The sequence below is a fragment of the Ornithorhynchus anatinus genome, chromosome 15, assembly GCF_004115215.2.
Source record: "Ornithorhynchus anatinus isolate Pmale09 chromosome 15, mOrnAna1.pri.v4, whole genome shotgun sequence".
NCBI lineage: Eukaryota > Metazoa > Chordata > Mammalia > Monotremata > Ornithorhynchidae > Ornithorhynchus > Ornithorhynchus anatinus.
In genome coordinates, this window is record NC_041742.1 from 9501282 (window position 1) to 9525749 (window position 24468).

Consider the following 24468-nt stretch of genomic DNA (forward strand, 5'->3'; position numbering starts at 1 on the left):
TTCACAAGATCACATCACTCACCCCAAACTGTTCTTTGAGATGGGAAGTCTCCTCAGGCGGTCAGAATAGGGGCTCAGGGGGCAAATGAGCCTCTTATTTAGCACCAGTAAGGCTTTCCATTGTTCCATTGGGTGTATATGGTATCATTTGGGCATTCTAATCTTTCATTCCCACAGAGAGAGCAGTCCAGACTGAGTTCTTAAGTTATAAAAATGGCTGTATCTGGCCCACTTAGCTGTGGGATCCGTGTAGGACAGAGTCCATGTTCATTATACTTTTATTCCATGTTTCAGTATTTACTACAGTGCTTGGCAAGTAGTAAGTATCCAATCCTAGAAATAATAATTTCGTTACTGGCGGTGGTGATTTTGATGCCACTGAACCTTCTCTGGGTAGCATTTGCCTGATGAAAACACTGAATGAGAATCGTTTGTACTTATTGAATGCTTACTGTGTGCAGAGCAGTATACTAAGCACTTGGAAGAATCCAGTAAAGCAGATCTGGTGAAAACGTTTCCTGTCTACAACGACCTGACAGTCTAGAGATTGTAGAGTCTAGAGAGGCCAGCCGTTCTCTCTGGGGCCCGCCCCGGGGGACTCTGTGTTTTTTTTACATGTCTCTAGATCCTAAGCTCCTTGTGGGCAGGAAATGGAAGCACTTAATCGGTACCATTGATTGATTGATTGAGAGGCCTCCCCGTTGATTGTGAGTTGCATCTAGTGGTTTCCCTCTCTTGAGAGGCCCGGCCATTTGAGGGTTGGGGGAGAGACAATGGGGTCTCTCCCCTTCTTTCACCCCCACCCCCAACAACCCAGGGCTCCAGGCTCACGAGCTGCAGGGACAATTTTCAGACCCATCTCTTGGGACCAAATGGAAACCAAGAAGCCCCAGGGTGAGATGATTTGGGTTGACGAACTTCGCCTCACCTCTCCCACCCTCAGTGCCATCTTTGGCTCAGCCTTAGGGCTGTGGTCTCGCCAAGTAGACTCAAGGGCAGAAGACCTTGACCACCTGAGGGACTTAAGGCTGCTCTAGGGTGAGGTTTGGCCTTGGGTCTCCCTGAAGTTGACTCAACCCACTGGATCGGTTCCAGGAATTTCCCAGGATCCTCTGAGAGAGGCCAACCCCTCAAGTCTCTCTCTCTCCATGGCTTTTGTTAAGCACGTGCTATTTGCCAGGCACTGTACTAAGTGCCGGGGTAGATAGAAGCTAATCAGGTTGGACACAGTCCATGACCCACATGAGGCTCACAATCTTAATCCCTCTTTTATGATCGATGGAACTGAGGCACAGAGAGATGAAGTGTCTTGCCCAAGGTCACAGAGCAGACCAGTGTTGGGGCTGGGATTAGAACCTAGGTCCTTCTGACTTCCCAAGCATGTGCTCTATCCACTAGGCCACACAGCTGGACTCTGTCTCTGGTAGCGTTTCTGTCTTCCTCTCTTCACCCCCTGCTCCTGAGATGACTCTGGACCGGAGCAGCCTCCCTGACCTGGGCCTCAGTTGAGCCAGGAAGCAGACCGGAAGCCAGGCAGGGCGTAAGAGAGGAAGGGAGAGGCCGGTGGTTGTCATCACTCCTCTCCTCAGCCTTCAAGAGCTGGCCACATAGATGGCTTGATTTCCGGGCTGGGGACAAGTGCACGCGTTTGATGAAGCCAGGTGTCCAGTAGAGCCAAGCGGAGACCGAGTCCCAGCTGCCCTGGGACTTGGGGACCCCCACACTCCTCCCTCAGCCTGATCTCCCAGTTCAGAAAATGGGAATGGCAGCATTTGTTACCACTGTTCCCTCGCCCCCCCCTCCCGGGAATCGTGAGGGTTAATGAGATTGTGTTTCCAAAACGCTCTGCCCGCCTCAGAAGAAAAGTGCTATGTAAACAGAGAGCATTATGATGATGCCGATGACTAAGTCCAGAAATGGAACCCTTGGCACCGAGAGCATTACGCAGCGACCCACCTCAGCACCTACCTCAGGGAGCAGATTTAGTTTCCACATAGGGGCGGGCCTCTGATCCACAGGTTTTAGCCTGGGGCACCCGTGGGCAACAGCCTCCTGTCGCATGAAGCGCACTACCGGCCGAGTGAGATTTTTGGGTTTCGCCGGCTCCGCCGCTTGCCGCGGGGCGGGGAGCCGCGTGAAAGAGGCCAGCGCGCCCAGGCGCGGACGGCCAGAGGCCGGCGGCCGAGGAGCCGGACGCCCTCGGAGCTCCCGCCCTAAGTGGGAAAATTGAAACCCGGCTCCAGGGAGCCGCTGGAATGCTGGGGGAGAGCCAGAGCCGCTCTTCCGGTTCTCCGGAGCCGTGCCCGTTTGGGCCGAGGAGTTCGGGTCCCGCTTGACTCATTTTTGGGGCACAGGCTACTCCTTTCGGCTCGGGCGGGTCAAAGGCGGCCCGTCCCCGCGGCCTGCTTCGGGGCTGGGCGGGAGCGGGCTGCCCTGGCGGGTGGGAAGCAGAAGCCAAGAACCTGTTTGCTCCGGGGAGCTGGGCTCCAGAGAAGGTGCTGCAGTGTGGGAGGACTGAGTAGCTCTAGGTTTCAGGGTGTGTGTGTGCGCCTGTGTCTGTCTGTGTGCGTGCAGTGTGTGCACACAGGTGCCTTCCTGTCTCCCGCTTGTGTGTTGGGAGCAGAAGTAATACAGGGAACGTGTCTACCAATTCTGTGCTCTCCCAAGGGCTTAGTATGGTGCTTTCACGTAGTAAGTACCCAATAAATACCACCGATGGTGGTGATGAGAGAAGCAGCGTGGCCCAGTGGATAGAGCCCGGGCCTGGGAGTCAGAAGGAACTGGGTTCTAATCCTGACTCTGCCACTTGTCTACCGGGTGACCTTCACTGGGCCTCAGTTACTTCATCTGAAAAATGGGTATTAAGACTGCGAGCCCCATTTGGGACAGGGACTGCGTCGAACCCGATAATCTTGTATCTATCCCAGCTCTTAGTACGATGCCTGGCACAAGGTAAACACTTAACAAATACCATAATATAAAGTCCCAGGAAAGAGAAACAGGTGGGAATTAGCCCTAGTCCCTGGCTCTCGCGACTCTCACAAGCTAAAAATGAAAAGAAGAGGGAACTGGTAACATTCATAAGGAGAGATGGAATCGAACACTAAGACACCCCAGAGAGGAAAACAAAGTTCTAGGGGGTGCAGTAGCCACAGGAGCAGAATTTCAGGCCCTTCACAGCTCCGAATCTACAGTCACAAACCCGGCCACTTTGGTTCCCTGGCTCCCAGCAGGCAGCTGCCACCATGGTCACTCCTGAGGTTTTGTGGACGCGGCTCCAGGTTGTGGTTGCTGCTTCCCACCAGGGAGGTGCGGGGAAGGTCAGGACGGTGGTTCCCCGAGGACGAGTCAAGTCCGTACTTCGCTCTGCTGCCTGGATCATTTTTCTACAAAAATGTTCTGGTCACTTCACCCCACTCCTCAAAAAATTCCAGTCGTTGCCCATCCACCTCCATATCAAAGAACTCCTCTGTTGGCTTTAAAGCAGTCCATCACCTCGCCCCCCTTCTACCTCACCTTGCTTCTCACCCAGCCTGCACACTTCACTTCTCTATTGTTCACCTTCTCACTGTGCCTCCATCTCGCCTGTCTTGCTGCCGACCCTAGCCCATGTCCTGCCTCTGATTTGGAATGCCCTCCCTCCCTCTAATCTGACAGACAACCGATTTAAAGCCTTACTGAAGGCACATCTCCAAGAGGCCTTCCCAGACTTAGCCCCACTTTTCCTCATCTCCCACTCCCTTCTGCGTCACCCTGACTTATTCCCTTTGCTCATCCCCCACCCGTCCCCCCCAGCCCTAAATCACTTATGTACATATCTGTAATTTTACTTCTTTGTATTGCTGTCTGTCTCCCCTCTCTAGACTGTGAGCTCGATGTGGGCAGGGAATGCCACTGTTTATTGTTGCATTGTGCTTTCCCAAGTGCTTAGTGCAGTGCTGTGCACACAGTAAGTGCTCAATACATGCGATTGAATGAATGAGGTGGGGAGCCGGGGCAGGATCTGCAAAGGCAGTGTGGCGGTCCAGGAGTTCGGAGTGAGATTTCTTTCAGCCCCTCGATCTGCGTCCTGTGTAATGGGCTGAGCGATGGGAATGAGCGTCCCCACTTGGGCCTGAGGGCAGGAAGCAGCGTGGCCTACTGGATAGAGCCCTGGCCTGGGCGTCAGAAGGACCTGTGTTCTTATCCTGGTTCAGCCACTTGTCCCCTGTGTGACTTCAGGCAAGTCACTTCACTTCTCTGGGCCTCAGTTCCCTCATCTGGAAAATGGAGATTAAGACCATGAGCCCAATATGGGACACAGTCTGTCTCCAACCCAATTACCTTGTATCTACCTCAGCTCTTAATATAATGCCCGGCACATAGCAGTTAACAAATGCCACAGTTATTATTATCATTATCATTATTATTAAGAAGTAAGGGGTCCCCGAGGTTGAAAGCCTCAGGGCCTGCGTCCCTGCCTCAGGCCATAGCCCTGGCTACCTCATCCTGTACCCCCAACTCCTTCACTCCATAGCCCTTGGCTCCACAGTTTTCTCCTCTGTCAAACCTGAAACTAAGCAGCTGGTTTGTTTTTGGCTCTGATTGGGAAGCAAAAAAAAAAAAAAAAAAACTTCACCCCGGGGAGATCCAGGGCCTAATTTGAGGAATTCCTACATCCTTTTTTCCCCAGTCCCCTTCAGCTTGAAATCTTCTTTCCTCAAGAGTCAAGCAGGCTTCTTCACTTCAGTAGTTCTGCCTTGGGTCTCTCCCTGAGATCCTGCCACAGGACTTGCCTTTTATTTTCCCAGCGCAGTATCCCTTCCATCTCATTTTTCTCTTAAAGTAACCCTCCAGGTGGGGGGTCAAGGGCACCACATCCCAAGCACCTCGAGCAGGTGTCAGAAAATCTCCCCTGAACCTTCGGGGCCATTCATGAAAAGAAGAAAACACGGACACCACCCACGAAGGAGGAAGCTGGGTTTTGCCTCCTGCCTTGAAGGCAGTCCCGCTCTGAGGCGGGGGAGTTCCCCACTGGAGAAGCCTCCCCGGGAAACGTGGCACCTCTGGTTCCCCAAGTTTTAAAGCTCAGCTGTACGAGGCGGGCTGGGGCCGCTTTGGAGCCTCCTAATTGCCTTAATGGCAGAGGAGGAGAGGCCGGTCCCTCAGGTGACCAGGCTCCGGCCACCCAGGAAAGGAAGGATAAAGACGGTCCTTTAGTAGGGGCGAGGCTGGGGTGAGGCAGCTTGTTGAGGGAGAGCCAAGGTGTAGCGTGTGGGTTACATGAAATGGTAAGATGTAAGCTCCTTGAGGGCAGGGAACGTGTGCTTTACTGCTGCCGAACTCTCCCAAGAGCTTAGCTGTGGCACTCAATCAGCTCGTCCCCTTCTGCCTCACCTCACCAATGGGCTACTGCCCAGCCCGCACACTCCTCTCCTCTAGTGCCACCTTACACATAATGCCCCGATCTCATCTATCTCACCGCCAACCCTTTTCCCACTTTCTCTCCCTGGTCTGGAACTGCCCCCCGACCATATATACCAGATCAGCACTCTCTCCACCATCAAAGCATTATTAAGGTCACCTTATTCAAGAGGTCTTCCCCGATAAAGCCCTCTCTTCTCCCCACTTGCTCTCCCTTCTGTGTCATTTAGCCACTTGGATTTGTGATCTTTAGACATTTGATATTCACCCCACCCCAACCCCACAGCACTTATGTATGTATATTTAAGTGGCATAATATAATTTATGTATTCATATTAATGTCTTTTTTCCCCTCTAGACTGTAAGCACATTATGGGCAGGGGATGTGACTGCTAATTCTGTTCTATGTCCCAAGCGCTTAGTACAGTGCTGTGCAAAACAGTAAGCCCTCACTGATTGTGATTGATGGATTGGTTGACCAGTCTTAGCTGGTGTTGCCTCCGTAGTCCTCTGGGAAATGTTGTGGGGAATAAAAAATACATTTTATTCCTTAACACCTTGCAAGGGTTCACAGCCTCATCGCTAAGGCCCGAAAACATATCTACCAATTAATCAGTGATATTCATTGAGCATTTATTGTGTGCAAGGCACTGTGCCGAGTGCCTCAGTACAGTGCCCTAGAATTGGTAGATACGATCCATCCCCTCAAGGAGTTTATAGGCTAGAGGAGTCAGATGTTAAAATCAATTACATATAGAGGAAGCAGCGGAACGCAAAGATAGGTACACAAGGGCCATGGACTTGGGATACATATTAAAACGCATAAGGAGAATACACTCAGGTGCACAGACAGTGACGAAGGGAGGGCGGGTAGGGTGGAGAGATGAGGTGAGTCAGGGAAGGCTACCTGGAGGAGATATGATTTTATTAAGGCTATGAAGATGGTCTGTTGAGTATGAAAGAGTTCTAGGTTGGGGAGGAGAGGAGCAAGGGATCACAATGGAAGAGGTGAGATCGAGGTGCAGAAAGTAGGTTGGTGTTTGAGAAATATGGTGCCCTTTTTGGTTTGTTTTTTTTTAATGGCATCTGTTAAGCACTTCCTATGTGCCAGGCATTTTATTAAAAGGGTGGGCTAGATTCAAGGTAATCAGGTTGGACACAGTCAGTGTTCTACATGGGGCTCAGAGTCTAAATCTCCATTTTACAGGTGAGGGAACTGAGGCCCAGAGAAGTGAAGTGATTTATCCAAGCTCACACAGCAGACAAGTGGAGGAGCTGGGATTAGAATCCAGGTCCTTATGACTCCCGGGCCAGTACCCGTACTCTAGCCACTAGGCCACACTGGGTCGTAATGGGAGATGGTTGTTGTTATTGTCTTATGTTATCGAATCGTGTCTGACCGATAATGATGCCATGGACATACCTCTCCAGATTTCCCCACCTCCATCTGCAGTTGTTCCCTTAGTGGATCCAGAGGGTTTTTTTGATAAAAAATATGGAAACGATTTACCATTGGCTCATTGTTCTGTACATTAAACCCCAGTCTCCACCCTCGATTCTCTCTCATGCCACTGCTGCCCAGCACAGGGGAATCTTGACTTGTAGCAGATTGCCTTCTACTCGGTAGCCACTGCCCAAGCTAAGAATGGAGTGGACAGGCCTCTGCTTGATTCTCCCTCCCATAGTCGAGGCTGGTAGAGTACTGGAAACTCTCCAGGTGCGACCCTGAGAGGTGGTAATGGGAGATGAGTGAGGTTAATTAGGAGGGAAGAGCTGATTGAGTGCCCAGAGCCAGAGTATCTTAACCATGACAGCTAGACATTGCAGAGAACGATCATCTTCCCTTTTGGAGCTTGGGGTACATTGCTTGTCATTCATTCATGCATTCAGTCGTATTTATTGAGCGTTTACTGTGTGCCGAGCACTGTACTAAGTGCTTGGGAGAGTACAGTATAGCCATAACAATACAACAGTAAACAGACACATTCCCTGCCCACAATGAGCTTACGGTCTACAACGGAGCACCGTATGACTTGGCTCCAGTCGGTCGAAGGGGATAAATCTAACTAAGCATATGAAGAACAGGGATGGCAGAAGAGTAGTTTTCATTGTACGGCTTCTAGCAAAGAGCCCTCCTTTACAGGTGGCTTGATTTGGTACGTAGTTCCAATTTGGGATGGAGAAAGAAGGTTTAGTTTCCAGCGAAAAACTTGATAGAAGGTTAAGAATGGTGTTTGAATTAATCAGTGGTATTCAGTGAGAGCTTACTATGTGCAGAACACTGTTCTAAGCATTTGGGAGAGTACAATACACCAGAATTAGCTGACACATTCCCTGACCACAGTGAGCTGACATGTGTATGTAAGGTTAGGTGTTTAACAGGAAATCACCCTCCTAGTCTGAAATTGGCTTGCTATTACAAACATCAATCATTGTTATTTATGGAGCATTTAATGTGTGCAGAGCACTGCACCAAACGTTTGGGAGAGGACCATTCAGTAGCGTTGACAGACATGATCCTGCCCTCAAAGAGCTTACAGCCTAGGGAGTGGAGACATATATTACAATAAATTACAGATTATGTGGGAGTCAGGAGGACCTGGGTTCTAACCCTGGATCTGCCACTTGTCTGCTGTGACCTTGGGCAATTCACTTGACTTCTCTGTCCCTCAGTTCCCTCGTCTGTAAAATGTGGATTAAGACTGTGTTCCCCACATGGGACATGGTTAGCCTGATTAGCTTGTATCTACCCCAGTGCTTACCACAGTCCCTGTCACACATTAAGCGCTTAATGAATACCAGGTAAATAGAAAAGCGGCAGAGTATGAGGATATGTGCATAAGTGTGATGTTGGTCTTCTAACTGTGATTTCCAGATGAGAACCCAGCATGGCATAGTGGATAGAGCTGGGAGTCTGAAGGATCTGAGTTCTAATGCCATTTCTCTGCTGTGTGACCTCGGGCAAGTCACTTGCTTCTCTGTGCCTCTTAAATGGGGATTAAGACTGTGTCCCCCAAGTGAGACAGGGACCGTGTCCAACCCAATTTGCTTGTATCCACTCCAGTGCTTAGTACTGTGCCTAGCACATAGTAAGCACTTAACAAATACCAGTTATTAAATGCCCCCATTTCCACAATCTGACACACTTGTTGTTCTGATTTTTGACTTTTTCCAATCAAGCCCTCTCTGTTGCCTGCCTTGGGAAAGACCAGGGCAGTGGAATGTGCAGTTTCCCTTCCCATAGTGGCAGCCCCTGGACACAGACCTCTTGACTATATGCCCTTTGTGGATAGGGAATGTGTCCGTTTATTGTTGCATTGGATTCTCCCAAGTCCTTAGTAGAGTGCTCTGCTCACAGTAAGCGCTCAATAAATGCCATCGAGAAGCAGTGTGGTTTAGTGGATAGAACCCGGGCCTGGGAGTCAGAAGGACCTGGGTTCTAATGCCAGCTCTGACACGTTTCTGTGGGCAAGTCACTTCACTTCTCTGGGCCTCAGTTCCCTCATCTGGAAAATGGGAATTAAGAACAGGAGCCCTGCATGGAACATGGACTGTGTCTGGCCTGATTAACTTGTATCTCCCCCAGTGCTTAGAGCAGTGCTTGGCACATAGTAAGTGCTTAACAAGTACCTCAGTTATTGATTTCTAGGCACAGGATGACACTTGCGTCGCCAGGGTGTGGAGCCCGAATAACAATGATGGTATTTGTTAAGCCCTTACTATGTGTCGAGCACTGTTCTATGGTTTTCAGGGCAGGGGTCCGCTCGGCCCGCATCCTGGCCTGGGGCCTCCACTGGCCAGGGAGAAGTTGTCCGGTGGTCGATGTGGCAGTTGGGCCTCGTGGTCCGGGCCCGAGACGGTGTTGGGTGTGGAAAGGCTCTCTGCTTTCTGGGACTACAAGTCCCAGCAGCCCACTAGGACAACCTGGCATGCAGCGCCACATGCAGGGCTGAGTTCGCCAAGACTTCCCGCCGGGGTATGGCTGCCCATCCTGGCACTTGGCCTAGGGCTGGGCTGGGCCCAAGGAAGAAGGATTGAGTCAGCCAACATGCATTTTTGCTAGTCTTCTGGAGAAGGCCTCTATCTGGGCACCGAAGAAACCTTTTTTTAATGCTGTTTGTGTTTACTGTGGTATCCTAACACCTGTGAGCTTTTTCTTTCCAGTATTTGCTAAGTGCTTACTGTGTGCCAGGTACTGTCCTAAGCACTGGGGTAGATACAGGATAAGCAGGTTGGATGCAGCCCCCCGGGGAGCTCACGGTCTTAATCTCCATTTGATAGATGGGGGAAGTGACTTGTCCAAGGTTACACAGCAGACAAGTGCTAAAGCCGGGATGAGAACCCAGGTCCTTTTGACGCCCAGGCCCTTGCTTTATCCACTAGGCCTCGCTGTTTCTTGCAGACATATTTATGTCTGCTCAGCTTCTTTTTGTTCATTTTACTTGTCAATCTATTTCTGTCTCCCCTGCTGAGATCCCCGAAGGCAGAGAGTACGTCTCCCTGCATCATTTTATGCTTCCCAAGCATCCAGTACAGTGCACCACACCAAGTGGATGTTCAACAGATGCCGCTGCTACGTCTCTCCTGCTGGCTCAGCTGCACTCTCCCAAGCCGCCTTTTACTGTCCAGGGCCAGTTGAGGAGAATTATCCACATGAAAACAAAAACACTGACCCTTCCCAAGAAGCCAAGGCAGGGTTGAAGTCTGCTCAAGACTCAAATGGGTTAAGATAACAGCCCTTCCTTGGCGATTTCTGGTCAGATTTGCAAAGATCCCTCTCAATCGCTCAGTGGTATTGGAGTGCTCACTGTGTGACTGTAAGCTCGTTATGGGCAGGGAACTTTAAGTTTGCTGTGTCCTCTACCAATCGTTTAGTTCAGGGCTCTGCACAGAGTAAGTGCTCAGTAAAAAGCACTGATTAGTTGTTCAGAGACCACTGTAGTCAACACTGGGGAGAGAACCGTAGGAAAGAGAGGGTTGATGGGTTTGTGGCGCTCTAAGAGCTTCCAGTCCAGCTGGATCTCCAGTCTGGCTTTCTTTTGTGGCTATGGCGGTTCATCCAATTTCCTACTGGATGGTCCTGCATGGCATAATGGATAGAGCACGGGCCTGGGAGTCATACGGTCATGGATTCTAATCCCAGCTCCCACCACTTGTCTGCTGTGTGGCCTCGGGTGAGTCACTTTACTTCTCTGAGCCTCAGTTCCCTCATCTGTAAAACGGGGATTGAGACCGTGAGCCCCATGTGAGACAGGGACTGCGACTTACCTGATTTGCTTGTATCCACCCCTATGCTCAGTACAGTCCCTGGTATATAGTAAGCACTTAAAATATCTTTTCAGTTTTGTGTCCTCTATCTGTCCCTGTTAGGCTGAGCTTCCATCTTAGTGGGGGCTCCAGCCTGGCCTTCTCATGTGGCTAGAGTGGTCTTTCATTCTGTTCCACACTGGGTAGCCCTGTTTTCAGCTTTGTTTCCCCAGCCTGGCCCTGACAGGACACCGAAACCCTTTATGTCCGGCAATTGTTTTTTATTTCAGTGCCACTCTATAGGCTCCACATATTTCTGTCACCAAGTTTTTCGAGTGTGACCTTACGAAGTCTTTACACATGTTAACATGTTTCATCTTTTGCTTGCACTCCGATCCAACAAGAGCCGTAGATTTCCTATCCACTGTGAAACAAACCCTTCACTCCATCGGTCATATTTATTGGGAGAAGCAGCTCTCCTATGTCATCGTCTAGAGCATAGAGTATTAGCTGGGGAAGGCTTCTTGGCGGTTATGTTTTAGTTTTGCTTTTTCAAAAGACTTTGTAGATGGGTAGGGGTGTGGTCTGGCAGACTTGTAGGAGGGAAAGAAATTCTCTCTGAAGAATAATAATAATAAATTGTGGTATTTATTATTATTAATAATAATGGCATTTGTTAAGCACTTACTATGTGCCAGGCACTGTATTAAGTGCTGGGATAGATCCAGGTAAATCAGGTTGGGCAAAGTCCCTGTCCCATGTGGCGCTCACAGTCTCGAGCCCCATTTTACAGATGAGGTAACTGAGGCCCAGAGATATGAAGTGAATTGCCCAAGGTCACACAGCAGACAAGCAACGGAGCCAGGATTAGAACCCATAACATTGACTCCCAGGCCTGTGCTCTATCCACTACGCCATGCTGTGCAAGGCACCCTTCTAGATTTTGGGGTGGATACAGGATAATCAGGTTGGACACAGGCCCTGTGCCCTAAACCATAGGGCTTTGTACAGTGCTTGGAACAAAGTAAACTCTTAAAAGCATTTATTGAGTGCTTACAGAGGGCAGAGTGTGGGAGAGTACACTAGATCAGAGTTGGTTTAACAAATCCTACACTTATTTGCATCCTTATCACGGTTGAAATTGCATAGCATTAAAGCTCTTGAAAATAAATGAATGACGTGTATTGGTATGGCCTTGAGATCGTCTCTTTAAAGAGGGGAAATACATCCCAGTTCAACCCAACCCAAAACCAAGTTCGTTCATTTATTCATTCAATTGTATTTATTGAACACAAATACTGCGTGCAAAGCCCTGTACTAAATGCTTGGGAGAGTACAGTATAACAATAAGCAGCCACATTCCCCGCCCACAACGAGCTTACAGTCTAGAGGGAGAGAAACGTACGAAAGTGTGAAAATCCTGTTGTGTGGCCCTAGTGAGAGAAAAACATTAAAAAAAAAAACAAAACACCCCAAATGGTTAAGCCTTCAAAAATGTCATAAAGGGAGGAGTGGATGGGTCCTTAAGGGGTGGAACGCCTGTCATTATTCTCTTTCCAACAACCTGTTTTGTGCCGAGGCCAAGACAAACCTCTCCCAGAATATCAGTCAATCGGTGGTATTTATTGAGCGCTTCCTGTGGGCAGAGCACTGTACTGAGCGCTTGGGAGAGTCCAGTATGACAGAGTTGATCGGATCCGTCCCCTGCCCACGACGAGAACCCTCCGACCCGCCGGGAAGCGTCGCCCCATGGTTTTCTATGTCCTCGGCCTCGCTGGAGTCTTGTCTCTCGGCCGGCTCTCGGTCTCCTCTCCAGTTTAGCCCACGGGTCGGTTCATGTGGGCAGGGAGGCGTGTCACGAAAGCCAGCAGGAGAATCCCAGTTTACTTGAATTTCAGGTTTGCTTGTGAAAGTGCATTATTAAAATATCTCCCGATGACAGCAGCGCATGAACTGTCTAGTTAGTTAGGTGTGTCAGATTTAGGAGTCTGAAACTACCCAGGCCTTTCTTAATGCGCCCAAGGAGAGATGTTAAAAAAAAAAAAAAAAAGAAAAAGTTTGCATTGTGCCCTGTCTTCAAACTCCCTTGACCCCCTGGGCCGATTCAAAATCATCTCAGGAAGTGTGAAGGAGATTTTTGATGTTTGTAGATAATTTTAATAAGCACACTCCCCTGCAGTGAAACAGGGATGTGTTCTCTGGGTGATTGTTTCACATTTTGGGAATCAGAGACAATGAGCTTTGGGCGGGGAAGGAGAGACAGAAGCCTCTCCGATTTTACACAGTTGAACCTTGCTATAAGATTGATGGTTCTCTGGCTTACCTGCCACCTGGAAAAACGTTGTCCCCGTCAGATTTCTTTGTGTTGCCATCTTGCAGCCGAACTTCAGAACTACAGATGGACTGCGTGGTAATTGGCCATTTTGCTGCATGTTAAAAGCCTGTTTGCCCACTCCAGTTTCTCACAATGTATATTGGAGGTAGATTGTAGGAGTCATTGCAGGACTGTGTAGATGAGAATGAATGTCTCCTTCCCCAACTTCTCGTCACACTGCCACTTTGGACTAAGATTTCTCAACCAATCCATGGCATTTATTAAGCGCATACTGTGTGGAGAGCACTGTACTACTCTTTTTTTTTTTTTAAGGTATTAAGCACTTACTATGTGCCAGGCACTGTACTAAACACTGGGGTAGAAACAAGCTAATCAGGTTGGACGGAGTCCCTATCCCACGTGGGGCTCAGTCTTAATTCCCACATTCCGGATGAGGAAACGAGACACCGAGAAATAAAGTGACTTGCCCAAGGTCACAGAGAAGATGTATGGCGGAGCCAGGATTAGAACCCAAGTCCTCTGACTCCCAGGCCCGTGTTTTATCCACTAAGCCATGCCGCTTCCCACTCCTGCCCTGGCAGGCTTCACAGGACAGCCCCGGAATGTAGGCCAACTGGCAGGAAGTGAAGGAACAACCCAGAATAGTAGGCGCCTGTAGGTGACAGCTGTCCACCGTGCAGATTCCGGGACCAGTGAAGAGGCCCGCACAAGGAAACACTCTTATGGCCAAACCACTGTATCAGTCCCCGCTCAGACACTCAGGCAAGCAGCCAGTGGTATTTGCTGAACACTAAAGCACTGTACAAAGCGCTCGGGAGAGTACAGTAGAACAGAGCTGGTAGACACATTCCCTGTCCGGCTTACAGTTTGGAGTCTCCCTTTGCTGACTTGCGACCAAAAATACTAGTACTTTGAGATCCCCCTAACGTGTGCCTACCCTGCTTGTTAGAGAAGCAGCGTGGCTCAGTGGAAAGAGCCTGGACTTGGGAGTCAGAGGTCGTGGGTTCGAATCCCCAGTCCGCCGTTGGCCAACTGTGTGACTTTGGGCCACACACTTAACTTCTCTGGGCCTCAGTTACCTTATCTGTAAAATGGGGATTAAAAACTGAGCCCCATGCGGGGCGACCTCATCAACTTGTATCCCCCCAGCGCTTAGAACAGTGCTTTACACATAGTAAGCACTTAACAAATACCACATTATTATTATTATTTGGGTAGAAAGTTGTTGAGGAATTTGGAAACGTTCTTCTTTGCCCATGTGTACCTGTTGGGATTCATGGGCTAGTGGGGAGGGAGCGCAGGCCTGGGACTCAGAAGTTTGTGGCTTCTAATCCCGGCTCCATAACGTATCTCCTGGGTGGCTTTGGGCAAATCATTTCATTTCTCTGTGCTTCAGTTACCTCAGCTGTAAAATGGTGACTGAGATCGGGAGTCCAGTGTGGGACAGGGACTCTATCCAACACGATTTGCTTGTATCCACCTCAGTGTTTAGGACAGTGCCTGGCAGGCAGTAAGCACTTAACAAATACAATTATTATTATTATTATTATTGTTATTGTACAATTTTGTTGGGAGTAGTTTGTATCAGAGTGCATTAGAGAAGCAGCGTGGCCTAGTGGATAGTGCCTGGTCCTGAGAGTCAGAAGGGCCTGGGTTCTAATTTCAGCTTCACCACTTGTCTGGCCTCAGTTACCTCATCTGGAAAATGGGAATTGAGACTGTGAGTCCCATGTAGGGCATGGAATGTGTCCAACCTGATTAACTGTGTCTACCCCAGCGCTTAGTATAGTGCCAGCACATAGTGAGCACTTAAATACCGTAAGAAATTGGTGAGAACCATCAGTCAATCAGTGGTATTTCTTGAGTGCTTACTGTGTGCAGAACAATCAATTTATTAAGTCCGTCAGTAAATACTGCGTGCAGAGCAATTAACTAAGCACTTGAGAGGGTACAATACTACAGAGTTGGTAGACACGTTGCCTGCTCACAAGGAGCTTACAGTCAAGAGGGGGAGATAGACATTAATAGAAATAAATTAAGGATATGCTCATAAGTGCTGTTGACGTGAAGCAGGGAGGGGGTCATGAAAAGCAGGTAAAAATTAGGAAACTATTAGAAGCACCATGGCCAAATAATTATGGGATTCGTTAAGCTCTTACTGTGTGTCAGGCAATGTCATGGGCACGGGAGAAAGTACAGATTTTCCTAAACTTGAGGCTTAGCCAAAATGTAACTCCTGCGTTAGAGAAGTGAGGGCATTAAAAGACTGTAGTGAAAGCAGCCTACTGGTCTCATATTGTCGGTGAAAGGGCGATCCAATAAATATTTTCCACCTTCTATTAAATTAGTCTCAGGGCTTGCCCCATGATGTGAATGCTTTCTGGGCATAATATCTCCCACGCCACTCACTCTCCATTATTCAGAGGATGATTATTCAAATTGTGGATCATCCAGGCCCTTTATTTCCACCCCCTCTTTATCTCTGGCTGCTCCTGAAACTTGAAGTTCATTTTCTTTTCCCCAGTTTCTAACCATTCTAATGAAAGTTTGGGTGGAGGAAGAGGTCATCAGTATAGGGTGAAGCAAGGTGTTGAGACCATCGGTGGATTCAGTTCTCCAGGCTAGAGGAGCACGGATAATTGAGGGTCTGCAAGATGGGTATGTGTTGTTTTAACCAGTGGCAGGTAAGGGAGGTAGCCAATTTTGCCACCCTGGCATTCACTACTCAATCGATCAATCAATCAATCGTATTTTTTGAGCCCTTACTGTGTGCAGAGCATGGTATTAAGGCGTTGGGAGAGTTCAGTATAACAGAGTTGGTAGAAGCAGCGTGACCTAGTGGCAAGAGCGCAGGCTTGGGAGTCAGAAGACGCAGGTTCTAATCCCGGCTCCATCACTTGTCCGCTGTGTGACCTTGGGCAAGTCACTTTATTTTTCTGTGCCTCAGTTACCTCCTCTGTAAAAAGGAGATTAAAACTGTGAGCCCTGTGTGAGACAGGAACTGTGCCCAGTCTGATTAGCTTGTACCTACCCTAGCGTTTAGAACAGTGCTTGGCACATAGAAAGTGCTTGACAAATGCCATTATTATTGCAGTCCCTGTCCACAGTGAGGTCAGCGATATTTATTAAGCGCTAAGTATCATAACCCTGCACCATCTCGTCCAATGCTGCATCATGTCGTGCACAGACAAGTGAACCGTGCCAGAGGAACATTCCCTAATCCTGGCATCACGTTCTCGCCAAAATGCATAGCACAGAAGTGCATTATGGCAGCATTCGGTGGGTAAGCGTAGTACCCAAGGGAGATAACTAAAATGCTCCTTTACTCCCCATATCACTACCATGTGGCGGTCGGAAAGTTGCAACCCCCAGAGTTGAGGATAAGGGAACACCCCTGATTCTATTTATTGCTATTGTTTTTGTCTGTCTCCCCCGATTAGACTGTAGCCCCACCAGTGGGCAGGGACTGTCTCTATCTGTTGCCGATTTGTACATACCAAGCGCTTAGTACAGTGCTCTGCACATAGTAAACACTCAATAAATACTAAATACTATTGAATAAATGTTTGTCTTGTCACCTGACAGTTCTGCAGGTCTCTGGAGTTTATTGTCACACAATGATCCAATCCCCAGGCTCTTGGACCCATTCAGGGTGGGAGTGTGGTGGGGGGGGGGATATGAAAGGGTTTTGCAAATGGGTTCAAACCAAGCCTGTGTAAATATTGACCCAGTTGACGCTTGAGGGTATCTCTGGATAGGGTTTTGAAGGAGAGTGGGGGAGCCCCAGTATCACCTAAATAGTTGGTGCCACTTTTCAGTTTACCCATCGTTGCCATTCATTGAGTACCTTTTGAGTACCAAGCACTACTCGTCTCCCTCTAGGCTGTCAGCTCTTTGTGGGCAGGGAACGCGTTTGCCAACTCTGTTATATTGTACTCTCCCAGGCACTTAGTACAGAGAAGCAGCGTGACCTAGAAGATAGAGCACGGGCCTGAGAGTCAGTAGGACCTGAATTCTAATCCCGGCTCTGCTGTCTTTTCTGTGACCTTGGGCAAGTCACTTCACTTCCCTGTGCCTCAGGTACTTCTGGAAAATGGGGATTAAGACCGTGAGCCCTGTGTGGGGCAAGGACTGTGTCCAACCCAATTACCTTGTGTCTACCCTAGTGCTTAGTATGGTGCCTGGCACTTTGTCACTTCACAAAAATCACAGTTATTATTAATATATCTGATTGATCAATACCCTAAGCATTTAGAAGAGAACACCTCACACCTTCGGTTCTTTACGACATCGCTAGAATCCCCCCTTTCCACATCATCCAAACCGCTACTGTGCTGATCCAAGCACTTATATCTGATCTACTGGATCACCTTCCTCTTGCACTTCCCTTTCTTCCATCTCTCCCCCCTCCAGTCCATACTTCAGTTTCCTACCTGGATCATTTTTCTAAAAAGGTGTTCAGATCGCATCTCCCCACTCCTTAAGAATCTCCAGGCTTTGTCCATCCTCTTCCGCATCAAACAGAAACTCCTTACCTCTAGCTTTAAAATGCTCAATCAATTCCCCCGCTCCTTCCCAACCTCCCTGATCTCCTGCTAAAGCCCAGCCCACACACTCAGCTCCTTTAGCTTGGTCAATGTTTCCTGAACTCATCAAACTCAACACTGACCACCTCCTCTATGACCTGGAACTGTCTTCCATCGTGCATATGTGACAGACCATCACTTTCCCCACCCTCAAAACCTTATTAAAATCACATTTCCTCCAAGAAACCTTCCCTGATTAAAACTTTTCCCCTACTCCTTTCCATTTCTCTGTCATCTATGCACTTATATCTGTACTCTTTAAGCACTTGATTTCTCCTCACTCTCAGTCCCATAGCACTCTGTCCATCAAGCACTTAGTACAGTGCTCTGCACACAGTAAGAGCTCAATAAATGTGATTGAATGATTATTTGTAATGTCTGTCTGTCTCCTCTAGACTGTAAGGTCCTCATGGGTAGGAATGTGTCTACTCCCTCTTTTGTATTGTACTCTCCCAAGCATGTAGGACAGTGCTGTGCACACTGTAGGTGCTCAAACAATATCATTGATTGATTCCCTGCCCTCCAGGAGTATACAATCTAAAGTTTTCCATTAATGATTGCTGTTGAATGTGACTTGAAGTGTGGAGAGGGTAAAAGATTACGCCTCACCAGCGGCCAAGGATTTTAATTGGAAAACATGGACTTGGTTGTACCGAATTCTGCCACGTTAGTTTTAGCAAGACAAGCTTCTCTCCTGGACGGCAGAGTATGAGTAGACTGAGGGCCTGTTTTCTCTCGCCACTTCTAAGGGCTAGTCAGTCGTTCTTATTTTTTGAACGATTACTGTGTACAGAGTACTGTACCGAGGACTTGGGAGAGTACAGTATGAAATTATAACCGACACATTCTCTGCCCACAGTGAGCTTACAGTCTAGAGGGAAAGACAGACAGTAATATAAATAAATAAATGGCAGATAAGTGCCTAAGTGCTGTGGGCCTCGGAAGGGGGATGAATAAAGCGAGCAAGTGGGGGCAGTGCGGAAAGGAGTGGGAGAAGAGGAAAAGAGGGCTTAATCAGGGAAGGCCTCCTGGAGGAGGCGAGGTGCTAAAGAGGCTAAAGCTGGGGGTGGGTTTTGGTCGCGGTGGAGTAGCTTAGCCCTGAATGGAGAAAGGCCTCGCTTCTCAGACAGACTGGCCTCATACACCCTATTATGGTGTTACGTGAGTTGTGCTGTGGAGAGGCCCCCAAGCAATTATTTTCAAAAGGCAGCCAAAATTGTGTGTGTGTGTGTGTGTGTGTGTGTGTGTGTGTGTGTGTGTTGGAGGAGGTGGTCCTTCTTGCCCACCTTCATTCCCCGTTAGGCTCTGGTTCTGCATCCTTCACCCAACAGCCCAAGCAGGGAGTTAAACTCATCTTGGAAAAGACCGGAGAAACTCAGTTCAAAACAAAGTAGGTGGCAGCCTTCTCATTAGCAATAACAATAATAATATCCTGTGGTCGCGGTGCCTCTTTGATCTTGGGAGCTCAAAAGATTACTCTAGGGCAAGTCGCATTCTCCACCTTTTAACAGGTGGAGAAACTGAGGCACAGTAAGGTTATGTGGCTTGCCCAAGGGTCACCTAAGCATGTGAGTCAGCGGCAGAACTTGTCTCCTGACTTCCTGTCTAGGTCTCTCCTGCTACCGAAAGCTGCCTTGCCAAGTCTCCCCTTGATCATTAGCCGTGGGTGTTGAAAATGTCCAAACTGTATCATTAAAGGGCTGAGCAAAGGGAACAGGAGGGTTGGTTTTCTGCAGGAGTTAATATGTAGTGGGTTTTTTCCTTTTTAATATGATATATTTGCTAAAGCTCTTACTGTGTGCCAAGCTTTGGGGCACATAAAAATTAATCAGGTTGGACCCAGTCCCTGTCCCATGATGGGGCTCACAGCCTTAAGGGGGCTAATGGGTGGGTCAAACTAAGAGATTTTCTGAACCGGATGATAGAGGCAGAGTGCCTGGTCAGTGGCTTTGCCGTATTGGACCCTTCTGGACTGAGGAATCCCCGATTGCTCCCAGCATTGTTTAAAAAAAAAAAAAAAGAAGGAAAGGAGACATTGAGGGCAGCATGATCCCTCTTCCTGACCCCTGATGAAAATCGATCAGTCGGTGGTATTTATCGAGCGCTTACTCTGTGGAGAAAAATGGATTAGGGCTGCCCACCTGCCTGGTTTTTGGGAAATGGGGATACTCTCTTTCTTCTTCAAAGAGCAGATGTTCAGGGGTGCTCGCCGGAAAGCCATTAAGGGGACAGAAGAAAACAATATCAGATTTGGCACCTGCTTCATGAATGAATCAGCATCCACATGGGTGACTCACTGGAGCCTGAGAGCCCGAATCTGAAACCGAAAGGGAAGGCGGGTACGGTCACCCGCCTGGCATGGCGCAGAGCTCTGTTCACATCACACCGTGTATGAGGCACAGATCCTGAAGGGAACAGCAACTCCATAAGAAGAACCCATCCGAGGGGAAATGGAGAAGTGGCGTGGACTAGCGGAAAGAGCCCCGGGCCCGGGAGAGGACCTGGGTTCTAAATCCGGCTCCGCCATTTGTCTGCTGTGTGGCCTTTGGCAAGTCACTTCACTCCTCAGTGCCTCATTTCCCTCATCTGCACGATGGGGATTCAAAACCTGTTCTCCCTCCTATTTAGACTGAGCCCCCTGTGGGACTAGATGATCTTCTATCTACCCTAGCGATTAGTAGAGTGCTTGGCACATAGTAAATCCTGAACAAATAGCACAATTATTAAGAGTAATAATAATGGTATTTGTTAAACGTTTACTATGTGCCAAGTACTGTACTAAGCGCTGGGGTGAATACAAGCAAATTCAGTTGGGTACAGTCCCTGTCTCACATGGAGCTCACAGTCTCAATCCCCATTTTACAGATGAGGTAACTGAGGCCCAGAGAAGTTAAGTGATTTGCCCAAGGCCACATAGCAAACAGGTGATGGAGCCGGGACTAAAACCCTTGACCTTCCGGCTCCCAGTACCGTGCTCCATCCACTATGCCATGCCATTATTGTAAAAGGACCCCTGCCTGAGCAAATCTAACAGAGTTGTAGTACGGCTTTTGGGTTTCCCAGAGTGCCATGGGAAAAGCCCCCAAATCCAGCCCCGTGAAGCTTCTGGCTTGTCAGAAGTGGGCTGCACTCTGTTGCGTCCTAGTGCAATCTGTGGCCCCAGGAAAGTCCCGAATGCTGTTCCTCTCTAGAAACCTGTGGTCCTTTCCCATTTGGTTCATCATCCTCTTTTTATTTTTGAGGTAACTGTTGACCGCTTTCTACTTGTCAAAGTAGACCAATCAATCTTGACCGATCTAAGCACTTGGGGTAGATAGAAGTGAATCAGGTTGGACCCAGTCCCTGTCAGGCATTGGCCTCACCATCTAAGTTGGAGGGAGAACAGGAGAACCGAGGCACAGAGAATAATAATAAATGTGGTATTTGCTAAGCGCTTAAGGTGTGCCAGGCACCGTATTAAGCGCTGGGATGGATACAAGGTGATCAGGTTGTCCCACGTGGGGCTCACCTTACCTTACCTTACCTTCTACCTTATGTCCCTTCTAACTTACAGCCCTGGTTATGTGCTACAACCCCTCCAGCACACTTCACTCTAATGCCAACCTAATAATAATAATAATAATGTTGGTATTTGTTAAGCGCTTACTATGTGCTGAGCACTGTTCTAAGCGCTGGGGTAGACACAGGGGAATCAGGTTGTCCCACGTGGGGCTCACAGTCTTAATCCCCATTTTACAGATGAGGCAACTGAGGCACCGAGAAGTTAAGTGACTTGCCCAAAGTCACACAGCTGACAAGTGGCCGAGCCGGGATTTGAACCCATGACCTCTGACTCCAAAGCCCGTGCTCTTTCCACTGAGCCATGCTGCTTCCCAACCTACTCACTGTACCTCGATCTCTTCTATCTCGCCACTGACCCCTTGCCCACGTCCCTCCTCTGGCTTGGATCTCGCCCCCTCCCTCCTCATATCCGACAATCATTCCCTGTCCCAACTTTCAAAGCCCTATTAAAGACACATCTCTTCCAAGAGGCCCTCCCTGACTAAGCCTCATTTCCTCTTCTCCCACTCCTTTCTCTGTCACTGTGGTGCTAGAATTTGGTCCCTTTTTTCACCCCTCCCTCAGCCCCACAGCACTTACGCCCATATCCTTGATTTATTTCTATTAATGTCTGTCTCCTCCTTTTGACTCTAAGCTTGTTTTGGGCGGAGAATGTGTCTACCACTTCTGTTGTATTGTGCCCTCCCAAGTTCACAGTACAGTGCTCTACACATGGTAAGCGCTCAATAAATAGCATGGATGATCTGTTGGCGGCCCAAAGTCCTAAGGGGCTCATTCATGCCTGATTTGAGCCGTCATCCATTTCATTGGGGCGGACTGCCTTGGACTCCCTGAGACGGGCTGTTGTTAAATTAGATGCAATGTGTAGGTCAGCATCAGCGGAGAGGGGAGGAAGATCTCTTCTGGCATTGCTCCAGGCACGGAGGCAGCAGTGTATCTGCCGATGTCTCTAAAATAATAGCCCCATCCTCTTCTCTCCCCTCCACAATCAATTTATTCTGGTGCTCCAATTCAGCTGGAAGTGTCAAGAAACCTATCTGTTTAAGTAAGGTCACTGTCAAAGTCTGTCATGGAACAAGGGAAAACATAAGCCATGTGGAAAACTTTTCCCCTTATTATAACCCAGGTTACGAACTCCCGTATTAATGAAATTCTTTATCGTGGACGGTTTTTCTTCTTAAAGAGGCTTCGTTACACTTAGGACCTAGAGCGGCGATCAGCAGTTGCCCACAAGAGTCCAGGAGTGTCCTGTTGAATAAAGTCTTTCTTAAGTTCTGAATGTTGCCAGGAAAGCAAACTCGTACAGCTGCAATCTGACTTTTTTCTTTCCTGTGTAAGATTTCAAAATTAAGGCCGGTCAGGCCAGCCATGTGAGGGGAACCCCTTACCCAGATCCTGCCTCTGGCTTGGAACTCCCTCCCCTCTCATATCCGACAGACCTCCCCGCTCCCCACCTTCAAAGCCTTATTAAAATCACATCTCTTTGAAGAGACCTTCCCCGAGTAAGCCTATTTCCCCTACTTCCTCTCCGTTCTGTGTCGCCCTTAGACTTGGATCTTCACCCTTCATTTACCTCTTCCTCAGCCTCACAGAACTTATGTGCATGACTGGAATTTATTTTAGACTGTAAGCACCTTGGGGGCAGGGAACCTATCTACCAACTCTGTTGGACTCTCCCAAGTGGTTAGTACAGTGTTCTGAGCATAGTAAATGCTTAATAATACCATTGATTGTGGGAACTATAGGTTCTTTAGTGGAATTACAATCCATTTCCTGAGAAAAGGCATCCAGTTTTTTGTTATGGTTTTTGTTAGCACTTTCTATTGGCCAGGCATTGGACTAAACACTGGTGTAGATAGAAGCTAATCAGGTGGGACACAGTCCATGGCCCACATGGGGCTCACCGTCTTAATCCCCATTTTACAGATGAGGTAACTGAGGCCTGGAGAAGAGCAGCGACTTGCCCAAGGTCACAACACAGCAGACAGGTGGCAGAGCCAGGATAAGAACCCCGGTCCTTCTGACTCCGAGGCCTGTGTTCTCTCCACTAGGCCACACTGGTTTGAATTGAAATTGAGAAAGGAAAAAAAAGGCTTTCATAACCCTTTGGTGGCAATATTTGGGTTAAGTGGGTCCCTTTCCAAGGACTTTTCCCAGGAAATGGTATTAACTGTAAGCTTCTTGAGGACTCTAGTTGTACACTCCCAAAGGCAGATTCAGTGCTTCATGTGCAGTAAGGCCCCTGTACAGTCTTCCGTACCTAGTGTTCTCTACACAGGTGTCCAGTATAGTACTCTGCACAGAGTAGGTGCTTGATAAATATCTTTGATTATAATGTGCACTTTGTATGAGGTCTTCTCCAACAATATCCCCCGTTTCCTCTTTTCCCATTCCCTTCTGCAGCTCCCTTACACTTGAATTTGCTCGCTTTATTCATCCCACCCTCTGCCCCACAACACTTTCATACATACCCATAATTTATTTATACTAATGTCTGTCTACCCCTCGAGAGCTCCTTGGGGTCAGGGAATGTGTCTGCCAACTCTTTTAGATTGCACTCTCCGTGTGCTCGGTACAGTGCTCTGCACACAGTAAGCACTCAATACGATAGATTGATTTGTAATCAAGAGAGTCTCTAGAGCACGATTTTCACCGTCCCCCTCATTTAACAGAGGTGCTGAGACCTTTGGACCTGGTTCACTATGGGATTTAAGGCTAACAATCGTCAGCGGGGTACGCTATACCTGGACTTAGTGGCAACTTTGCAACTTTGGCAAAGTTGAACATTTTGTTTCAAATGGAATCTTTGGCCCTTCATATAGGTCCATGACTATGAAACCTAGAAGTCAACATTTTCATCCGTAATTGTTGACAGTCATGTGGTGGTTTCAAGGCTCTTTCCCTCCCACTCTGAGTGTAACATACTGTTGACTTTTTCCCAAAATGCTCAGCATAACAGGTCCTATATCTGTGGGGCCCTGAGAACTGCCAAAGTTGAGACACCTGTGAAAATGTACAGTGTGCAGTTTGGCTCACTTTTCTTCAGGGAATCAATCCATTGGTGGTATTGATTGAGCCCTGATTGTGTGCAGAGCACTATACTAAGCACTTGGGAGAGTCCAGTACAACAGAGTTGGTAAAACTGTTCTTGCTTACAGCTCCCCTAAGTAAGTGGTTTCAATGTTTGCTCGCGCAGGGAACTGTATTTGGTCTGCTCAGACAGTCTAGATAATATTTGGAGCCTGTGTGTAACGTGACTTGTAGGATGAGAAGCAGCGTGGCCTAGTAGAAAGAGCAGAAGCCTGGGAGTCAGAGGACTTAAGAACTAATCTTGAT

General features: G+C 48.3%; 1 protein-coding gene and 1 non-coding gene across 2 annotated transcripts in view; one reads left to right on the forward strand and one right to left on the reverse strand.

The window, feature by feature from the left end:
- Window positions 1-24468, forward strand: part of TBCD (tubulin folding cofactor D) — a 207664-nt gene that overhangs the window by 73743 nt on the left and 109453 nt on the right. The gene's annotated exons all lie outside the window — the stretch shown is intronic.
- LOC114817101 lies at window positions 7001-7138 on the reverse strand. Its single transcript, XR_003764951.1, has one exon. It is a non-coding gene; the product is annotated as a small nucleolar RNA SNORA7 (small nucleolar RNA).